The 19,066-nt window shown below is 39.0% G+C and overlaps 1 protein-coding gene across 37 annotated transcripts in view; it reads right to left on the bottom strand.

Moving 5' to 3' along the window:
• Positions 1-19,066, bottom strand: part of Nrxn1 (neurexin 1) — a 1,077,006-nt gene that overhangs the window by 7,356 nt on the left and 1,050,584 nt on the right. The window lies entirely within an intron of this gene.

Below are 19,066 nucleotides of genomic sequence, written 5' to 3'. Positions count from 1 at the left end.
AAGGCATGGGACTTTGGTTGGCAATTTACTCTAAATGATTCTGAGGCTACTGATGGCACTGGCAAGAATGACAAGTGTTTTAACCGGATCGGGAGCTCACAGTCATTTCTTCTCTCTGGTATTCACTACCCATACTTAGTCAAAGCTGTGAAAAAAAACTGATAGCCACCTTAATGGACAAAGAGAAGGTGGGTTTAAATTCTGTTCTCCTCCCTTCCTTCCCTTCACTTCCTCCTTCCTTTCTCCTCTCTCCTCTTCTCCTCTCCCTTCTCCCCTCTCTATTGTCCTCCATTGGCCAATATCTAGAAATTTTTGACATGGTCTGTTTTGTTTAGCAGATTGATGAAGAATCTTGGATGCTAGATCCATGAACCTTCGCAAGTCTTTCATAGTCGAATTAATATTGTAGCAACTTTGATGAGCGTAGACCTTCCAATGTTAGGAGGGCTAACATATTTCTCTACCAAATTGTCAGCCAAGTCAGAGGATGAGTCACTGTACCAATAAAAAATCCCAACGACATATTCCAGTGTTTTGTTATGTCAAAAGAATATCAGTATCTACCAATCTGCATAAGAAAATTTTAAATTAATTTTTTTAAAATTGGAATTTATATGCTGGGCAGTGGTGGCACATGCCTTTAATTCCAGCACTTGAGAGGCAAGGCAGGTGGATCTCTGTGAGTTCAAGGCCAGTCTGGTGCAAGAGTTAGTTCCAGGATAGGCTCCAAAGATACAGAGAATCCCCGTCTCTAAACCACCTACCTCCCTCAAAACAAACAAACAAAGAACCAAACAAAACAAAACAACTGGAATTATCTTTGAATTTGCTGCTGCATCTGGGAAATACTTCCTCACTGGGGAAATGAAGCTGGTGAAATCAGCTCAGTTCAGTGCTCTGTCTCTTTGGGTTCTTGTATTATTAAGCAAGGTGCTAAGCAAGAGCAGAATTGATTGCCAAATTGCTGAGTTGAAAGCACAAGGTAAAATATTCTTAATTGTCTAAAATGTTTAAATGTGAAGGAATGCTTCACCAGAATGTTCTTTGTGTTTTACATTCACAGTTTAAAATTTGACTTTTTAAACTTATTTACAGGTAAAATTATATGCTTTCTGAAGCAAATGATATTGATTTATATAATCAAAAACATTCTATCCTGGCATGGTGGTTTACATTTTGAATTGCTGCGCTATGGAAACCAACGGTCTCTGTGGATTTATGCCCAGCCTGATCTACATTGCAAGTTCCAAGCCAGCAAAAGCTATATAGTGAAAACAAACAAATAAAAATGGAAACAAAACACCTCAATGTATTCTTCTGTAGAAGGCAACAGAACATAACATGAGAGTCTCATTAAGACATGGAGCTTTTACCAGAGGCTTGGGTTCCCTTACATGTCTATGCCTAGTTACACTTTAGAATACAAAAGTTGAAAGCAAGAAATTCACAATTGTTTTGCAAGATTATTCTGTTATAAAGTAAACATTTTTAAAAGACAGAGTTTTGAAAGTAACTGAATGTTCCAGAATTGTTAGGTTATAATGGGAAATGTTTGGCATCTTGGTTACTCTTTTTGAGATTGGAAATAAAGCAATCAAAATCTCTCTCTCTTCTTCTTCCTTCTTTCTCTTTTCCTTCCTTCCTTCCTTCCTTCCTTCCTTCCTTCCTTCCTTCCTTCCTTCCTTCCGTTCTTAATTTCTTTCTTTTTTTTTTGTTTTTGAGGCAATTTAAAGTTCCCCAAATTTTCCTCAAAATATATACTTGTCGCCAAAGCTAACACTGAATATTTGATCTTCCTACATCCACATCTTATAGGCTGGGAAAATCCATATGCATATCACATTTGATCTAATGAGTTGCTAAAGATTGAATCTGGGGCTTCATATATGCCAAGCAAGCACTCAACCAAGTCACATTTTAACTTGTAAATATTGTTATTGAAAAATAAAATAATGGTGGTAAGCTCAGAGGTTAGGAGTACATATATTGCGGTCACCTAGGTTAGGTGTGTTACAACAACCCGTAACTACAGCTCCTGGGGACTTAACACCCTCTCTGGTCTTCATGAGTATATCACTCACTTGCATGTACTACATACAATGAAAAACAAAATATAAATATAAAATAATAAACATGGAAAAAGAAGCTTCTTCAATGAGGGCCAAAATCTGTGATAATTTATATGAATGAGAAAAAGTATTTAGAAGGCAACTGGATACTTCATCACTGTATATATGTATGACATTCTCGAAGAATAGATTGAAACAAAATAAAACTGGAAAGCTTGATAAGTTCAATGGTAGTGTATAAGTCGTTTACCCATGAGGTCTTGAGTTCGTCCACAACAACAGCAGAATTAATAAAATAAAATAATAAAATAACTGACCTTTATTTATGCTTTAAAAATAAACATCTAGATGAGAAATGCTATTTAAGGTTGCAATCCACAAAACCTAGACTGAGGGTTTCTTTGGTCATGGACAGGGACAATTTATATTTCCAATAATAAGTTTGTCAAGGCAGTGGCATGCCATCACCTGCTCTCTTTATCACTCAAATTGCCATTTCTATGAAACCATTTTGCACACTTGAATGAGCAGTTCCTCCACTGTAATCTTATTATATTTATGTTGTTTCCAAAATTCTCTTTCAGGGTAAGATTGTAGTTTCCAAGTAGTTTCCCAGGCTGGTTTTATTTCCCAATATACAGTACTAATGTGTAGCTTCGTCACCAAGCATGACCCTGTCACATCTAGAATGAAGCATAAGCAGTGCCACACAAAGATGGCCATGAAAATTCAGTATTTGAGCTTTACGGAAGATAGCTATAAGGAATTTCCAGTCTTAAGAAATAAGGATAAATAGTAAAACATACCAATGATAAAAAATAGAATGCGAGCTATATATTTCAGAAGTGGAAGAACATATATAGATCCATAAAACACCAGACTGTTCTACATATTTCAAGCTGTTAACCAGAGGTATTGGATGGATATACCATCTTCCGATAATCCTGTTAAAAACTGTTGACAAGATGTATACATTAGATTTTTTTTTGCAAAGTACTTTTTCACAGTCCTCCTGGTTTTATCATGAATCTAACTTAAAGTAATTACATTCAGATTTATATCTCTGCCCCATCTAGGAAAAAAAAAACACTTCCCTAAAATAATCTTGCTGGAACAGATCTTCATGCCCTATCTTATATATGGATGTTATTATAATTTGAGGCAACCTTAAAAATGGTTTCAGATTTATGGGGAAGATTTGACTTTTCCCACACCTAGTTTCATTAATACTGTGAAAAGAAAATTGGAACCATAGGCCCCTGGGGCGTTTGCCAATTGAGACTAGTACATTTTTTTTCTCTCCAATGTCTAACAACAACAAAAAAAGCTATTTTTTCTCATTTTTGTTCTTTGCTATAACATAGGCCAAAATAAGCCGCTATGATGTGATCACTCTGAAGAAGCCATGCTTATACAACACATTTGCAGGATGAAAGGCACAGTGATGTTCATGGCGTGTTTGAACGTGAACCTTTGCTGGTGTTTTGTGAAAAATAATAGCCGTTCTGCATTTCAAATTCCTCTTGCTTGCCTGTCTGCCAGCTCTGACTATTCCTTCCCTCTTCTGCAGTTCACTCCTGAAGGGCAAACAGGGGTTTGAGAAAGTGAATTCTGCGGGACCTCAATGCTTCCCCAGTGAGATGGAGATCCAGTAAGAGTGGGGAACCAATACAATACTGGATCTGATTGACTATGGGATATCAGGTACTTTTTCTCTGCTCCTTCCCTAACTGGCAAAGGCTGTATTTAAAGGAAGGTTCAGGGGCCACCATTCTGAGACCAACAGGATTATTGTCCTCTCTTGAAATCCAGGTTGTATACACATGAGAATGTTAGATCAGCGCTCACTGTATGATAGTCACCTGGAAGGTAAAGTGCATGCCTCAAGTGACTTCACATGAGGAAGAGAGGCCAGTGAGAGACTCTACCCTTTATGACTTTTCTTACATTTCAGATGAATATACACAGAAACACACCTTTCCCCTCTTATCTATGGGAGGCCATGATATCAAAGCATTTACAGACTGCTATATTGTAAACTATATGCCATTGCTTCATCATCTGCATAATCTGCTTATAGAATTTTCATGTTAATTTAATCCATTTAGTTTTATAGAAACTCAAAAGCATCATGGTGTGTACTAAAGAACAAGTGAATCTAGTTTCTCCTGGTCTAGTTTCTCCTGGTCCTTGGTAGTTCACTCATAGCCACCTACTCATATTGACCATTTATATACTATTGAGACAAGAACAGCCATAGCAATCCTTCTGTTCCCAAATCCCCACATGCAAAAGAAAGTTTAACCTTTCTAATTGTTCATGGGACTGGTTGGGATAGTAGGTAACTAATTATACTTGATGTATCTCCTCGTAGACTTGATATATGCTAAGGCAAATATATACACATTGAACATTCTAAATAACATATAACTGAAAAGCTGGGAGAATTGTGGTGGAAGAAAACCCTAGTACCATGCAGGAATGGGACAGAAGTTTCTGAGTCATGAGAAGGGGTAACATATTCCTTTAATCTCAGCACCTGGAAAACGTACAGGCAGCTCTCTGCTGGTTGGAGGCCAAGCAGGGCCAACCTGAGCTGTACAGCAAGTTCCACAGCAGACATACTGAGACTCTGTCTCAAAAAGGAAGGAAAAAAAAATAAGCCAGGAAACAGAAAACAAAAAACAAAACAACAACAACAACAACAACAACAAAAAACCAGCCAGAGGCATCTTTTAATAAGAAGCAACATTGGGCTACAGAGGCCATTCAGTGGTTAGGAGCACAGGCGCATGTGCTACTCTTGTGGTTTACAAGCGCCTCTAACTCCAGCCTTAGGGGATTCTACATCCTTTATGGCACCTGTGGGTACCTGCGCTCTTGTGCTCATACCCGAGCCCCAGACACATGAATACACATAATTAAATAAATAGTTCTGAGGTAGCCGCAGCACAGGCAGCATAATTTGGAGGAAGGGAAGGGCTTGCTCTTTCAAGAATGAACTGACCGAGAGGCTGGAGAACAGTGAGTTTGAAAAACTTAGACACTAACTGAAAGTGGTCATAAAGCTTGTCATATCCATGGTGGACAGTGGAATGAACCATGTACTTGAGTAACCTTGAGTAACCTGACAGGAACACTGACACGTGAGAGAGAAAGAGAAGAGAGTGGAGGTCCTACGACAGTGTGAGCGTGAATACTTCTAAAATACAAAGGAACATGCTCCGATCGATGAAAAACAAACAAACCATTAGGAGAATAGGAAGAGTACACAGAGGAGATGACAAGAGCTCAGTGGTGCTGACAATTATTGGACTTTCCCAACTGTTATAGGAAGCAATCCAGGGACATTTATGAAATTTAAAATAAATAAATAGTCTCAGGCATGTATGGCTCGGGGTAGTGCAGACTCCACAGGGTGATGGAATTTTACGGAAATATTACATTTCTGGTAAATTGCATTCCATTTTAGACTAGATTATATGGTCTTTGACGATAGCTTCCTGTGACTCCATTTCTTAGCAATTTCTTTACCTTCCAACTTCTAATGAAGATTGAGTACACCTGCTGAGAAGGTTGTATGTTTCCAAATGGATTATGGGAAGAAATTGATGGGAGGTGGTCAGTGTTCAGGACTGAGGAAGTAGCAATACTACCACTATGCAAGTGTTATTCATTTCAAAGTTTTAGGGAAGCTGTTAAACAAGTGGGCAAAACATTGACACTAATGTTGTAGATTCCTGTATTATCTGAGGGGATTTCATTATAAGTGTGTGTGTGTGAAAATATGGATGCATACATGGATGAGACACAGGCTTAGAGTAACCTAACTCACTACATAGTTCAGACTGTCCTTAAAGTCATAATTCTTCTGCCTCAACCTCCTTAGTACTGGGATTACAAGGACTGAATGCTTTTGAGTAAGACTTATGTTTAGGAATTGCAAGATGGCTCATTGGGTAACTGCCAATTGTGTAAGAATGATAACCTGAGTTTAATCCCTAGAAGCCATGAACTGAATTAAAGAGAAAGAAAGAATTGACCTCCGTATGTGTGCTGTGGCATGCACAAAACGACACATACATTTATGCACACATGCACACAAATTTAATATTAATAAATAAAGCTTTTTAGGAAGTCATATTTTTACCTCTACAAGTTCATAACCTCCATTTTCCATACTACCTAACAAGAAGAGGAAAACTGGAAGAATTGGGATCACTATGCATTAACGCAAGCATCACACTATCTTTTCTATACTCCCTAATAACACACTGCTTACTTAGTCTCAGTGTCTGAAGTCACTAGGTTATTCAAAGTCTGCCAAATTAGCAGTGTTCATTTCATCATTTGGGGTCCTCATTTACTGCCACAGCAGGCAACAGTAATCCAGAGGGCTATGAATAAAGAGCTGATAGCTAACCATGAGTCCTGTTTATCAATTCGGCAGAGCAGTTGTGGAAGTTTTGAGTCCTTCTCTGTCTGGTTATTGCTTGGATGGAAGCTCTAAAACAAACCCTCACCCAAATAAACTCCTTCAACTGCCAGGTAGGAAAGAAGTCACATAAACAGCAGTGGAGCACATCAGTTTCCAAGCCCAGGATCCTGGATTTTCATCAAAATGGGTTACATTTCAAAAGCAAAGTAAGGGGGCCTGTGTATTGAGACATAGAAGACAGTCTTTCTTACTAAGTTCTTCTTTGCTTCTTCATAACAATGTAGTTTCTCTTCCTGTGACACCCAGAAAGGCATGGACCAGAAAAGCATAGTGAGTCTCACACAACACCAAGGGATCATCCCAAGGCCTGGAGTCAGGAGTGTGTGCAGAACCTGGTTATAGGTAGATGGGGCAACATGATTCCAGCTAGAGCATGAGGCACTGTGTGTGCGAGCACACATGCATGGATGCGAGTATCGTGACCTCTTTGTGCATGCGATCATACACACATGGATACGGGTATTGGGACCTCTCTCGGAGCCTTGACCAAAGCTGATAGCTGACTTTTTGTTTCACACAATGAAAAACTCCATGGACTATTTCCCCAAATGTCAGATATGCTTTATATAAATAGGTAATGTTAGCAAAAGCCTCTGAACTTCTTCTCAAACAGTATCCATAGTAGATATTTCTGATGCTACGTAATTATTAACTGATGCTCAGTGCAGATCCAATCATGCTTGATTCACTGTAAAATCTGAATTTATTTTCCTATTTTACTAAGCAAACAACTATTGCCTTTCCTAGTTATTGCTAACGAGGCTCTCTGCTGTGTTCTATGTACGTATTATCGGATTTATTCCCCACAAGCCATAGCTCTGCGGCTATGGGTATTAAAGGGAAAGAAACAGTTTCAAAGAGCTTAGGTAATTTAGACTTCCTGAGCCTAAATCTGTGATTATTACACTTTCTTCCATTTAATGTGTCTACACTCATGATTGCAGAGTAATCTGTTGTCATTTTCTACTTGAGTACTGCATTACCTGTAACAGCACAGAACAGTAGGCACCTGCCCTAAGTGGCTGTGTTTTCATCTCTCCCAATCACATTCCTCTTCACCTCTTGTAATCTAGCTGTCGTTTGCTGCTGCAATTCTGCATGTCTACCAAATCGCCCACATACAACGCAGAGTGAGCAAGATAATACTGGATTAAGCATGAATTTCTAATAAAGCAGCGGTGAGCAGCTCATTACCCTTGTCTGACACTTCTTTCTCAGAATGTGATGGTGACACTTGAATTTTATGTCACCAAGGGTCATTTTGAGGTTCAGAGCAGGAAGGATAGCCATTGATCAGCTGCTGTGAAATGACCAAAGGTCTTGATACAAGCATGATGACCTAATTATTTTCTCTATGTCTTTCTTACAAAAGCAATTGATCCAGTAGCTGTCCCAACAATTAGACAATCTTTAGTATAGACCATCTTCCATGGCTCATTTGGCTGAAGCAGGGATGACCAGAAACATTGTCTCTGAGGGGGTAGTTGTGTTTGAACACTTCCCTTTCAAGAAGAGAGGCCTTGTAAAGTCAGATGACAAAAACTGTCGGTCATCTATATCATAGCCATGTTGTTTGGACCATTAACTGTGGCAAAGCTAGTGGGGAGTTTCTGTTTATCTGAGAACCTCCTATCTTTAATGGATCAGTGCGCTCTGTCTGCTATTGTTGGAGTGAATTACATTTTTCCGTCTTCCCAATTTCTATTATGATAGTTTATGTTTTTAGGCATCATGAAAGCAATCATCTAAGACTATTCTTTGGTAGTAGCTGATGTGCTTTATTCTCTTAGAACTCTTTTGATTAGGCTTCAGAGTTTCTTTTAGAAACTTACTCTTCTTTCCCCTCCTCTGAAATTCTACTATGTGATCTGGGTGAAATCTAGGCAGGAGTTGCTGTTGTGACTGCGTTCTGAGTCTGAGGTGCCCACATCCTGCCTGGGGTGTCAGCAGAGCATCCTTCAAAGCCCCAGACTTTCTGAGTAGTGAGGTAGAGAGCAGGTCTCCTGGTTTAGAATGAGGTGCATTCACCTTGGGGGAGTATCTTTATATATCCCAGTAATGAGCTAATGTTGTCTCAGATTTCTCTGTCTACTGCTGGACTTCAGAAGCACTTTCCAGAAACCAGATGCTAAAGTGCCAGCTGCTAATGTTTCCTTTAGGTTGGGGCAGTGGATTTGTTCCTGCTGAATTTATGATTTACTTCTTTCTAGTACTAATAATAGATATTTTTCTATCAAGGTTTATGCGTAGTAGGCTATACTGAGCTCTCCACAGTCTTGGTCTTACTGTTATCAGCATGATAATATTATTATATTTAATAATATATTTTGAAGGTGCTAGAAGTCAGCTACACAAAGCTGATTTTGATTGCACATAAGAGGGATGAAATTGGGTTTGAACTCAGATACCCAGACTTCCCAAGTTCACTTAATAAAGCAAAAGGATTTAGTATTTCCAGATGTAATCAATTCATATTTGTCTTTCTTCTTTTAAAGAAACAAGCAAAAAGTTTATTATTATTTTTTAATGTGTTTGATTGTTGTACTGGTATCTTTAACACATTTTTTTTAACTTGGACAATGTATTAAGGCCTTTCTTGTTTTGTTACCACTTCCAGGCTCAGGCTTGTGTGATTGTGTGACTGAGTGATTGAGTGTGGTTGAGTGAGGATCTAATGAGGATGGCAGTGACCTCTTTACCTTGTCAGTGTGTGGAGATGAGACCTGAGAGCTGGCGCCAAATGTGACATTTGCTGCTCTTTGGAACCAATGAGCTGATGACAGGAAAGCATATTGACTCTTCACGGAGGCATCACACCCCGTGGAGTGGAATTCTGAATATAACAAAATACCCCTCACAGCATCTGAGGACATGGAATTAGTAAGGTACCAAGAAAACACCACAGGAAACCAACTTTGTTATCAAAACAGGGATTTGTCACCAATTACAATAGAACACAGCTTCATTCTTTCAAGGTTTTCCATTTTCATGAGAGATAGACTGTATTGTTCTGAATACATTTTATTTCTTCTTTCATGGTTGGTGAATTTTTAGAGTGTGGGACACATAGCATGTGTCCTTCCAAAGCACAATGGGACATGTGCTGGACTTCAGAAAGACTTTATGGCATTTTAGATTTTTTTAATAAAGTCATGATAGAAAACAAGTTGATCATGGACATATATAGGCTCCTTAAAAAGCATTCTGTGACCCTTAATGGATGGGTCTTGTTTTGTATAGTAAGACCCTGTATCAGCATATATTGTTTGCATAGTATATAAACAGATATAGTGTGTGTGTATGTATATATTTTCAAATTTAATCAAATGTGGCAAGATAGTGCCTATGTTAATTATACAAGCAGCCAATTATCTTTTCGTTGAGACTTTTTTTCTCTCTTTTGACAATGGCTCATATAACACTTATTGGCTTGACTTTGTTATGTAATTGAGGTTGATCTTGACTGTCAGATTCCCCTGTCTCTACCTCCTGAGTGCTAGGGTCATAGATGTGAACTACCATAGCGCGGTAGCACATCTATGCACTGTTAGGAGTTGAACCCAGGGCCTCATGTTAAGTAAGTATTCTGTCAACTGAGATATATTTTCAACCCTAGATAAAACATTTTAATAGAGTCCATTTTCTCTAATATGAAAATGACTGTGCTCTTTCTCTTCAGGTGCAATCTGTACTGCAGATTCAGGAATCTCTCTATGGAGCAGAATAAGGCATCTGCTTACAACCGGATACCTCTCACTACTCTTGTATTCATCACAGTTACTCATTAAACCCCAAGTACGTGTCTGAAACTTACCAGGGCAATGTATGTTATCAACCTCACAATAACGCTCTTCATCTCATTCACTCATACAGATTGAGAAAGTGGGCATTAAAAATACCGAACAACCTTCACCAAGGTAGGAAAGGGATGCATGTCAACAGAGCTATGCTTGCTTCCAAAGTCTGGATCATAGCTTGTCCTCATAACTAAAACATCCCGTTTCATATCACAAACTTTAAAAATGCTGTTCAAGTACTTAATATAATATAGCCAAAATCTATCTGTGTCATTATATTAAAATACAAAATCCAAACATTACAGAAACATTAATAAAGGTTCATGTTGGGGACTAAGAGAACAAACCAAAGACCTTTCTGAATTTTGTTTACCCCCCTGCCCCAACCCCTGGTCTCCCAGTGTTAATGCAGCTGTCATCTCCTAGCCTAAAGTCTGGAATCTGATTCCTGGTGGAAAACATGTCACTGTCTCTTCCCTTAAGAATTCATCCAGTTGGGTAGGTCTATACCTAGCCATGGAACCATCCACTGCCATATTGACTGCCATGATAAAGAAATGGGAGGAAGATTTGTCTTTCGAATGAGATTATATACTTTTCCTTCCCAGAATTCCATTTCTGTCCTCAGATCAGTCACTGTTTGGTTGGAGGCTTCACCCTAGCCCCTGGCATCCATTCTAAAATATTTTAGTAGAACTTTCCATTCCAGGCCCCTTCCCCTGGGAGTTGCCAAAGTCCAGACTCCACCTCCGAAAAAGCCTGCCAAATGGTAACCCCTCCCCAGGGAGAGTCAAGACCCCTTCCACAGGGTACTTAAACTGCCCCTCCAGAGACCCAACCTGTGGTCGGCCTGGTTCTCCTTTCCCCTCTCTGTCTTTTCTCGGAGGACCACCAGGGAGCACCGGCATCCATTAAACTTGAGCTTTTTCTAATTTAGTTTGATTTGGTCTGATTTGCATTATTGGATTGGCGGAGAGGTTTATCGGGCAGAAAAAACTTCACAGCCATCTCTGGAGCTGCTGTTGTGTGGGGTGATTTAAGCTTACCGGCTTTTCTTAAGCCCCCTTCTTTTCTGACTCCTTCAGATGTTGGCAGAACTTACTTAGGTTTTCCATGGTACTTTTGGTATTTGGGAGTTTCTCTCCTTTTCTCTGAAGCTCCACCAACCACTCCAAGCCCTTCTTTCCTTGTGGCGGCGGAAATTCAGTTTCTTCTTCCTCATCTCTATCTCCCTCTTTCAGGAACCTTGCCTGTCCTTGGCTTCTTTTTTCAACTCTAATAAAATTATCCCTGAGGGTGGTTCTTCTATTAACGGTTGACTGAGAACCTGAGACGGGACTCTAATTTCTCTGGTAACATGTCTACCCCAAATTGGTGCTGCCAAACCCGAACAATTTAACTGAAGTTAAACAGACAGGTTTTCTCCTGCCCTCCAGCTTTCTAACATTGCTTTTCATGGAACACTTGTAATTCTAAATACTTTTTTGCTGGTTGCTTGATATGTAAATATTTTTAAAGCTTCTCTCCAGTTTTAAGCCCCATCTCTTTAACTGAAAGACTGAGAACCATCCCTTTGTAATGTAAGCATCAAGGGAGATAACGCCCTTATTCTCCAGTTTTCTCCTGGGAAGGGAGGAGCCAGCCCCATGCTTTAAGCTTTAACCTTGCTGAGGAGAAGCTTCCTCTGGTTGAAGACTTTGGTCCAAAACAGTCATCCTTTTTTTTTTTTTTTAAATCTCTTCTCTTAAAAACTCTGCCTCCTGCTCCCACCGCCATGATCTCTGAACTCAGGCTAATTTCTAACCCCCCATCTCTTGCAAAAGTAATTTGAAATAAGTTTTCTTTGCAGTTTAGCTTTCTTCAATGTAAATTTTCATTCCAGCTGTTAAGTTTAGAAAAGTAAGGATGCTAAAAGGTGGGGATGTATCTCAGGGGTAGAGCAGTTGCCAACATAAGAAGGCAGCAGTCTGATCCCCAAACCAGGGAAGGAAGAGGGAGAGTAGGAAAAGCAGGAGGACTGGAGGGAAAAAAGGAAGGGGGAAAGGGAAGATTAAAAACGACATACGTGCCTTTCCTCTTTTATGATCATATTCTATAAACTTTATCCTAGTATTCTAGAGAATTAAATTTATATATGGCACAAAACCCAAGAAAGTCAAGCAAGCAAACCAACAATAAAGTCCCAAGCCAGAATACTGTATGCTGATAGCATTCATCAAACCTCAGCCACCTGCCGGCAAGGTGACTAGGCCTACTTCAGCCACCTACCTGCAAGGTAACGGGGCCTCCATGCAGACCAAGCCCCGGGGAACTGAGGAGATGCTCTTCCCCAAAATGTAACATTCATTATGTTATATTTCTGACTGTAGCTCTGAATCCTCCATTTTAACAGCATTGTGTTGGCTATTAGACTCACTTTTGAATAATTACATAATAAATAACCCAAATTTAAATGAGGAACAAAATTATCTTCTAATCAGTCTCAAAAATATAGTCTAATAAATGATATATTCCTTTAAATGATTGAGATTACTTATTTAATGAAAAGATGAAGCTTGTTCAATATACATATTTTTATTCCTAATGGTTAATGGGATCCGTTCAATAGAAATCCTTTGATCTTTTCTCAAAATAGCACACTGGAAAACCACTCAAAATTGTATAGTAATTGTAGCAAATTTTCTCTAATGAACAGTAATACATGTGAAGGACCTTTTGCCATCAAATTTAAATTTATTCCAGCAAATTATTTAAATGAACGTCTTAAAAGCTAATTCTGTATTTGTGAGGTTCCTAAATTTTAGAGGAACAATCTGCATTTCAAGAAACCCAAACCCCACTTTCTCTCAAGTAGAATTGTGAGAGCTGCAGTTCTACTGCAGTAACAATTTCTGTGACAGTTTCATTAAAATGAGAAATAGAATGATGTTTGTAAGGACTAAAAGCAACGATAAATGTAGGATCTATCTTCACTAAATCTAAAAGATATTTCTTATCCGTCATTACTTATATACCTGAGCCCTGAAGCATGAAATGTAACTGATGTCCAAGAAAAGTATGTTTACAGTGTCTGGGCCGACAACAGCAAACCTCCATTGCCTCAGACAAACCAGAAACCAGAAGAGATCACATACACACGGGGCAGGTAGCGAGAAGGCACACACACACACACACGCAGAGAGGGCAAGAGAGCATACACACACACACACACACACACGGGACAGGGAGTGAGAAGGCACACACACACACACACACAGAGGGCAAGAGAGCACACACACACACACACACAGGGCAGGGAGCAAGAAGGCACACACACACACACAGAGGGCAAGAGAGCACACACACACACACACACAGGACAGGGAGCGAGAAGGCACACACACACACTTGAGGGAGAGAGCGCACACACACACACACAGATAGATGAAGACTAATCTTGTTATTCAAGGGGCTTTCCTTTTTTTCTAGTGCAACAATGGTTTACTTAGTCAAAAAGTCTTCCACTTAATCAGCTATTTATCCTTAAATACAAAGAGATTTGACATGCTATCCTCGCCATTGTAGATATAAGAGGATTTTCTAACTACATTGAAGGAAGGAGGAAACTAATTTTTTTTTCTTTTTTGTGAGGGAGGATAAATTGGATTTATTCACCAGGAAACTTCCACACCAAAAATAAAAGGTCATTATTTTCATTGAATATCTTAACTATCAGCATGGAAATCACACTTTCCCAATTTCTTCAAGGGTCTGCAGAGAGTTCTGTTCAAGAGAGGGCACATCAGATGGGAACCATCTGAGAATGTAGGTGAGTGCAGTGTTGACTTTCCCTCAGTTTACTAAGCAAATGCAGAATAAACGGTGTCAGAGAAACCTGGTTCACAAATGCTTAGTTTGTAAAAGCACACAGGAATATGTATACTTACATACCTATAGTATAATAAAAATAGTAATTACAGGAACCACTCAAAAACATATATTAGAACAAGCCACATACTTCCCGCCCATTATCCGGCCTTTCCAAAAAGCACGTCTTGACTAAGGGAAAAGCACAATAGGTGCAAATGATTTTCTGCTTGTTTGTTTCAAAGGAAACCCACATTGAAGGTCACCCATCTGTCAGTGTTCATGCATCATAAAAAGGGCAGTTTTGGACAGTGATGGCCTGTGACCAGTGTGGGGGTGATGCTCTTAACTTTGGAGATGGGATTCAGTTAGCTCTCCTGCATCGCCTGCGGTATTCTAAAACCTCACTGTACCAGTGTGGAGCTATCATCCAATTCTGAACAGGACAGTGTGGCTAGAATCAACTGTAATTGAGTTCCATGTGTTCCTACCCAGGGGGTTGTCCCTGATCTAGTTTCAACATGCTCTGTTCCCAGCAGGGAGCCTGAGTGGTTTCATCAGTTGCTCATCAATTTTCAGGCAAAAAAAGTAACAGCATTATGTAAAGGGGAAAAAATAGCTTGGATATTACTTTTATAGAAATGAATTGGAAAAGAAAAAAAAAAGCTGCCATTTGTGTTCGAGTTTATTCGAGTCATTGCAATAATTATCTTAAACACATTCACTTAAATGCTGGAAATGCCTCTTAAAAATGGGTGATATTTTAATGTCTGAGATGAAGGACTTGAAAATTAGAAGAAAAATAATTTTAAAAAGCACAGGATGTAGGGTATCTTATAAAATAGGACGAAAAATAGTCCTAGAGACAGGGAATCAAGGTATACATTGTGTTTTTTCTCCCAGGGTTTGCACGGGAGTGGGATTCACATAATGAATTGGTAATATCCGAACAATGATGAAATTAATAACTAAATACACAACTCCCCCTTCATTAGGAGTACTAAGTAGAGTCACACAGCAATTCAAATTTATCCAACACTTAATAAAAGGTATAATTTGCTAGTGTTCAAGAAGAGGCTTGTTTTCCATGTTTGTTTGTTTGTTTCAGTATCTTTACAAAGGAAGGCATATAGATATGAAAGGTTATACAGTTTCAGTGAAAAACTTCTTTTTTGAAGATGTGTATGTGACAAAGGGGTCGTGGTCTGTGTGATTAGAAAACTTTCGTACATAATTATTCAGGTAGAGTAAACTACACAGAAAAAGTACTTGGTAGCTGATTGGGGACTTCTTGAGACATCGCTGTTTTCACTAGTTTAGGGAATTACTGATGGATGTTGGACACAATTGCAGACTCTAAATATCTACCTCCATCTGTTAGTATCCAAAGGCCTGGGTTCCCAAAGTTTGAATTGCTTATATGTGAAACGATTTTTACCTAGATATGTCTCACAATAACCAATGTGTAGTGATAGCAAACACAAAGTTTACCAATGTTATCTTATGTTAAAATTAAGGCAATTGGACAAGAGACATGAGGAAATGTTACAATTATCAACAAAAACCTGTAGAGGCAGAATCTCAAAAGGAAACAATATCCAGACAGATTCAAACAAGATCAAGATAACAGACTGTCTTCCTTAAATAATAACTGGAAAGAAGAAAAATTATATAAATTGAAATTTTTAATTAATGCTATTATACAAGTTATATCATCTGGCTAATGGCAGAATATTACATGAAACATTAAAGAAGAACCAGAAAGGGAATCAGACAGTTGAATGGGAAAGTTTTTCCTAATGCTGAAAATGCACTAGAAAAAATTTAGAAAATGCAATATAAAAAGAGAAGGCTTTGATGGAATACTACAGTCAGTAGGACAGGGAAGGCCACGAGAACAGCTGATAGTCAGTGATCTCACAGATCCCACAGTATCTGCTTTAAAGTTCCTATGTACTCTAACAAGAATTGATTAGCAGAAATATAAGGAGTAACAGAGGAAACAATGCAAGATAGAAAGTTAAATAAACCAGGCTCATGCAAGCAAGATCATGCAAGTGACAGCAAGGGAGATGGCTCCGTTGGGTAAGAAAGTCTGCTGTGCACGCATGAGGGTCTCAGGTCAAATCCCTAGCACCCATTCCCAGTACCCATGTTTAAAAGGGGTTCCAAACACTGGATGTGTGATTTACACCATAATCTCAGGACTCCCAAGGTAGAGGCAGACTGTGAGTTCTAGAACACCCTGGTCTACACAAGCTCCAGACCAGCCAGGGTTATATATATACATAGTCAGACCCTGCTTCAGAAGAAAATAATAATAAATAAAATTATGAAATGGCCTTGAATACCTGTATCTCAATGTTGGGGGAACAGAGACAAGCAGATCCCAGGAACTCTTAACCAGCCAGGCTAGACTATATGTACTGCAAGCTCCAGGTTCGATGTGAGACTTTGTCTCAATGGAATAAGGCAGAGAATGACAAAGCATGGAGCTCTGACTTCTATGGGCACACACACACGCACACACACACACACACACACACACACACAATGGTTTTTATTGAATAGAATCAGTAGTTCTACAACTTGTATTTTGGGCAGCAGACAGCGTATTAGAAAATCATATAAATTTACATACTTATATAAATCAGTGCTCCTTGGAAGGATGCATCCTTACAGGTTCCTGCTTCACCCTGCCATTTTATGATATGCTACACAATGACAAGTAAGGAGTAGATAGGTACCCCAGGTTCTTTAGATAATCATTAAATTCATGAAGAAGAGAGGACAGCAAGACCATCTGGAACACAGCTATTGGCAAGATGCTAAGTGCTTCTGGTTGTTTTAGACATTTAACAAAACAGCACATGTCAGGTGAATTAAAGAAGGAAGAAGAGCTGGAGGATGGCACAGTGTTTAAGAATAACATGTACCGCTCTTGCAAAGGACCCAATTTTAATACATGGCATTCACACAGTAAGCTTCAGGGGCATCTGATGCCTCGGGTGTCTCTGGACACCTGCACTTCTATTCACAAATTCACAATCAGAAACACACACACACACATGCACATTTTTTAAAATTAAACACGAAGAAGGGAAAAATGAAAGGTTATCATCCTCTTTCCAGTACTCCATCTTTTTTTCTCTTTGTGTTCCTAGATCTACTGTACCCACAAAAATCAGAGACCATAGAGTAGTTGCTAGGGATTGTTTAATAGAACCTGTAAGCAGTGCTAGAGTAACTGGAGCATTTTGCTCAAGAAGAAGACAAAGTGACAATTTCAAGTGCAATTAAAGTCCTCACACTGGATTTACTTGGTACTTAAGGCAAGGGCTCTGTCTAAAGAGGATGATCGCCAGTACTAGATAGAAGAGGGATGCAGCCCGAGGAAAATCAGCAAGTGCTACCATTAGTCAGCACTTAGGCAGCTCTCATTACCACTGAAATATGTGTAAAAGCTGAGGAAGACATCCGTCTTCAAAATGATGAAAACAAAAATCAAACTCTTACAAACACACAAAATTCAGTTTGTTATTGGAGAAATGGAAGATTCAGAGGTGAGACAAATAAAAATAGTGATGATGATTATGATGATAATGATGATGATGACCTGCGCTGTTTAATCAGCATAGAACAGTGAAAAAATCATTAAAATAATGACAGGGTCTTGATTTTGCAGACCATGATGATGGCCCAGTAGTACAACCATGAGAAACTGATAGAGATCAAGGAATTAGAATTGAGTAAATGGTCACCAGAGATGGAAGAGTTACATGTGTTGGACTATTTTGGGGTCTAAAGTCCTATGGGAGATGACTTGCTGAGAAGTAGGGTTGAAGCAGCCCAGACAATTTCCAGAAACAGCTTCAGCTGAGAAAAGACTGGGTCACACCCGCCTTCACTGGCAGCTACTTCTGTGTACTTGCATATGGTAGTGACCACAGTGTAAGTGGTCACTCAAAAGGAGATACAGCTATGCATCCCTAAACATTTCATATTTAAAAATTAGAGTGGACTAACTTTCAAATGTAACAAAAATACAAACTAATTATTTTATTGAGACAAATTTTCCTGGAGATCTAGGTAAGATCTATGAAAGTCATGAGCTAGCAGACCGTGGGCAGATTACAGCTCCTGTAGTCATTTCATTAACACACACTAGGAGTTCGAAAGAGAATCACTGGCCATGCATCTAACATTGTAAATATTTGGTGGGGAGCACAGACTGTGATTCAGTCCATTTTAGGGTCCACTGTCTCCATTTAACAGCACAAGGGCTGCATAGAAACAAAGGTACATTACACTCACCCCGTGAGATGCAAACACGTCTCTAAGAAAAACTAGGCTTCACCTGTGAGTAAAACACAGCTTGGGCTTTAGGAAAACACAGCAAGTTTCAAAGCTTTCTCTGTTAAACCCACCAAGGGTTGTTCCTGCTGTTTTGCTATCATTAAAATTTGCCAACTTCCAAAATTCAAAAATATATCTCTTAGGATAGCTTTCTGGCAGACTGAATTATGGGAATGTTTTTTAGTACAAAGGCCAAATGACTTTTCACAATTCACTTAACAATTTTAGCTTTCCTGTTGTATGACAAATGACCACAGGGAAAGTTCATTCTAAACAACATAAAAAAAATGCCTGTGGGAACTGCTGGAAGGTGAACAGTAAATAGCCCATTTGTGCAACTCCCCTCTCTCCTGTTTTTTCAAAAGTATCTGTTCTTAGTTGTTTGGGTTTTCAACATTTTTTAAAGTGAGAAAATTTAGGCAACTAAAAAGTAAAAGAGCTATTGGATAAAACTTTTGTTTGGCATTGTTTGGTTGGTTTATAATTTTGAGACAGAGTCT

This window comes from Chionomys nivalis, chromosome 1, assembly GCF_950005125.1.
Source record: "Chionomys nivalis chromosome 1, mChiNiv1.1, whole genome shotgun sequence".
NCBI classification, from domain to species: domain Eukaryota; kingdom Metazoa; phylum Chordata; class Mammalia; order Rodentia; family Cricetidae; genus Chionomys; species Chionomys nivalis.
The sequence above is the reverse complement of the archived record's forward strand: the minus strand, read 5'-3'. Positions and strand labels throughout refer to the sequence as shown.